Source organism: Cyprinodon variegatus, unplaced genomic scaffold, assembly GCF_000732505.1.
Source record: "Cyprinodon variegatus isolate N-32 unplaced genomic scaffold, C_variegatus-1.0 Scaffold80, whole genome shotgun sequence".
Classification (NCBI taxonomy): Eukaryota; Metazoa; Chordata; class Actinopteri; order Cyprinodontiformes; family Cyprinodontidae; genus Cyprinodon; species Cyprinodon variegatus.
In genome coordinates this window covers 502078-506396 of record NW_015150533.1, presented here as the reverse complement: position 1 = coordinate 506396, position 4319 = coordinate 502078, and positions in this window count along the sequence as shown.

Sequence of the window (4319 nt, the reverse complement as noted above, 5' to 3'; positions counted from 1 at the left end):
TTTTGTGTCCACTAATTAGCATCACAGGTATCTGCAATCTAGTAATAAGTGAGTGGGCATATATATTGGGCTACAGGGAGTCACTGAGCTGTTTGGTGACATGGTGTGTACCACACTCAACATGGACCAGAGGACGCAAAGGAAATAGTTGTCTCTGGAAATTAGAACAAAAATTATACACATGCATGTTAAAGGTAAAGGCTAGAGACCATCTCCAAGCAGCTGCATAATATGTGTCTCTACAGTTGCACGTATTATTCTGAAATTTAAGATCTATGGGACTGTAGCAAACCTTCCTGGACATGGCTGCAGGAGGAAATTGTACAACAAATAAGAGACAGATAATACAGATTGTAACAAAGCGGCACAGAAAAACTTCTTCAGAGATTAAAAGCAAAGCTCAAGGAACATCAGTGTCAGATTACACCATCCATTGTCGTTTCAGTCAAAGTGGATTTTATAGTAGGCAACTAAAGAGGACTTCGTTGTTGAAAACAAGTAAAAAAAAAAAAAACAGTCTGGAATTTGTCTGAATACTTACTGACTTACTGAGGATACTCTATGAACAGATGAGATAAAAAATATACTTTTTGCCCAGTTATATCAGCTTTATGTTGCCAGATGAAAAAATGAAGCACATCCAGAAAAGAACACTGTCCCTACTGTGAAACACAGAGGAGGCTCTGTTATGCTATGGGGCTGTTTTGCATCAACTTGCACAGGGTGTCTGAATCTCTGCAGGGTCCAATGAAATCAATGGCGTAAAAACACAACAATAGGCCCTTAAGCAAGATTATCTGGGTGGGCCCCATATGAAGTAAAACAGATAAAGGTTCAGGATAGGGCGACAGTTCCATAAATCGGCCAAGAATATACAATTATGCAATTCTCAGTAGTATATGATCATACATCACACGGAAAAATAGTTACTGCGCACCTTGAATGGAACTATCGCTGATAGCGCACCACCACATGTTACAGACAAGTTCAAAAAACTAATTTCAGGGAGATGCTTATCGAACCACCACAAAAGTACCGCTGTCTGCTTTGCTATTTAAACGGCTCACCATCATGTTGAAAACTGCCATGTGTTGCGGTATAAATAAGGTCCGGTGCGGCCAGTCACTTCAGTATCAGGTGGGTTTAGGAGGAATTTTTCACACCATTACATCTGCAAAGAGACGTGCTAGTCCACAATTGCGTAGGGGACCAAACAGGTGTCAGTGATGGGGCCCCTAGGAGGTTGTGGGCCTGTAAGCAACTGCTGTCTCCGCTTACTGATATTTACACCATTGAATGAAATCTAAATTGATTCTAGAGAGGGATGTGCTGCCCAGTGTGACTGGTCTCAGTCGCAGGTAATAGGTCTTCCAACAGGATAATAAACCAAAATACACAGATACAAAGAAAAACTCTAGATGGCCAAGAGAAAAACACGGAAAAACTATGAAGTGTTCTTCTATGAGCCCTGACCTGAATCCTAACTTGGAATGTGTAAAAGGAACCCTTCAAACCTGAGCCAACTAGAGCCTTTTGCTCATGAGGAATGGGCCAAAATACCTGCTGGGAGCAGCAGAAGTCTCCTTGACATTACAGGAATGGTTTCATTCCAGTGATTGGCTCGAAAGGTTGTACAAAAATATATATATATATATATATTAGTCAAAAGGGTTGAATATTGATTAAAAAAAAGAAACAACATTTTAACAGGATGTAATAAATGAATAACCCATATCAATACAACCAATATTAGGAAGCACATATTTCTAAAGTCATGTAAAAAATAAGTTTTCCAGTGATTCATTAGTAGAACCAAAGAAAATTGAAATAAAAAATACGTTTTCTCAAAAGAAGGAAAATTATATTAAATACATAAATGACTCTAAATCAATTTCTGTCAGTGGATAGGATGTTATCCTCTATCAGCTGATGACATATGTCCATGTAAACCTAAAGAGAAAGTAAACTTACCTATCAAGCTCTGAAAGCAGACCTGTAACACAAATACAAGTTTAACTCAGATGAGAAGACATGAAAACCAATTAGTAACTCTATTAATGAATGAATTCAATTCAATTCAGATTAGTAACTAATAAAAAGCTAATTGTTTTACTCCACCAAGTTCTGTTTTTTAATTCTTACACATGTATTTTTTTCTTTTTTAGATCTTTTTTTTCTGATCATTCAAAGATCCTTTAAGTGGTAGTATTATATTAAATCCCCTATGAGCGAATTTATTACATTATCAATTATATATATTAAAAAAAAATAAATAAATATGCGAAACACTTTACAGTCATTTGAGGAAAAATACATGTTTTCTTTTCTTCTTTTCTTATTTTGATAACTTGGAAAAACTTAACTAAAAGACAAATGCGTCTGGAATAAATACACTTTTTGCGCGTTCAAAACAAATCCCTCACCGTTGCGCGAAGCATAAATAAAAGTTTTTGTTTTTTGAAAAAAGAAGAAGAATAAGTTTAAAGTGCTGGTTAAAATGAAATATTGGTACTTACAATCAGATATAAGATGTGGGAAGAAAACCAGCGCATCCTGCAACAAACACATTGTTAGTTGGAAATAAAGCATTCGGTTTCACAGAACAGCTGGTTTTACCTGATCTACTGATCTTCCTGTTCCTTCATTTCAGATGACCGACATATAGGAATATATATGTATATATTTCTTTTGTTTTACTTTTGAACAATGCAAAAGTAGAGCCGAAGTGTTGCTGACTCCGGGGAGTATGAAGGGAGGATGCAGATGAGATTACGCACGCGATGAGTGGGTGTGACCTGGAGCCAGCAGCACAGTGCTAAAAGTAGGGTTCATGGACATTTAGGGGTCCAAGGATGGGTTTGTTGGGGTCTAATGTATTTATGAAAAAGTTTCTATTTCACAGAGTTGATATTTGAAGTGTTGAAAAATTCCCAAACCTCTGGCAATTAACTTTGGCATGTTATGTTAAAATAAACCTAATCATGATGGTTTCTTTCTTTTTCTGTTTCCTCTATGTTCACCTCAAAGGTATTTATGTTGCAAATTTTGAGCAATGTTCTTTAACCTCTTATCCACCTCCTTTTGGGTAATCCTCACCTATTTTGCATATCCAAATGGAAAAGCAAATAACTTAGGAACTGTACGCCTAAATTACATGTGCAATACATTATTTGAAAGCTAACGCCCTCTAGTTTCCTTTTTATTGTATTATATTTGTTCTACATCATGTCAACGACAAATGCAAAAAATGTCAGACCTCCAACTATAACAGTTCCAGAGCTGTGGGGTTTGGAACTTTTGGTGTTAGCTTGGAGCTGCGCGCAATGACTCCACCTGCTGGTAAAAATTTTACCGGAGGAATTTTATGCATTCTGAGTTTTAATCTCCACTTAAGGTCCACCGGGTCGCCGGTGAGTTTTAAGGGGTTAAAAGGTGGGAACTCTCATCTTTCCTTAAAATCTTTCCTCTTTGAGCCCAGATTCACAGAGGTCGAGAGAGGTCGTGTCCCTCAGATACTTTTTCAGGGTGCTTTTCTCGAGAAAACAAGTTTATTTCCTCATTATCTAAAGATAGAAAAAGGCGTTTTCTCATTAGAAAGCCGTTTTCTTGTCATAACAAGACGTTTTGTGTGTGTCAAAACTGTTACATCCTTCAATACCACAACAGCTGGAGAGGATTTATAAGTATTAGTCATGGCAGCCTATGTGTAATTCTGTCAATAATCCAGTGTTTATTAACTGTTAATAACTGAAATTAATAACTGTTTTCTTGTGATAACGAGATAATTATCTTATCCGAGAAAACAACTGTTTAACCATGATAATGAGATAGTTATGTCAATATCTCGAGAAGGCAAAGGGGGAAAAAAAGTCAAGTACGACTGCTCTAAGCTTCCGTACAGATTATAAGAATTGCCTTTTTTTTTTTTTTTTAACCAAACTACTTATGGCCATCCAGTTTTATTTGGAGTTAAAGACCATAATGTTGGGTGTTTTCTCTTTTCCCTAAAATGGTCGCAGGATTAGCAATTCCAGACGATATGTGCTAAACCTGCATTTACAATAGAAGTTGTCACATTTACCATTTACAAGTAAGCATTATTTAAAAACACATAAAGTAAAATATAAGGAGAAAAAGTGTTAAGTGCAGCAGGAGATTTTCACATCATCCCAGTTTTTGCAAAGGGACAAAAATACCTCTAGGCCAGCACAAAGCCTTTTGTAAATCTTTTTCTTCAATAGCAAATAAAAAGCATATTTATAAAAAATTAATGCACAGAACTATTTCTTTGCAAAAGATGCAAGATTTTGTTTGAGGGT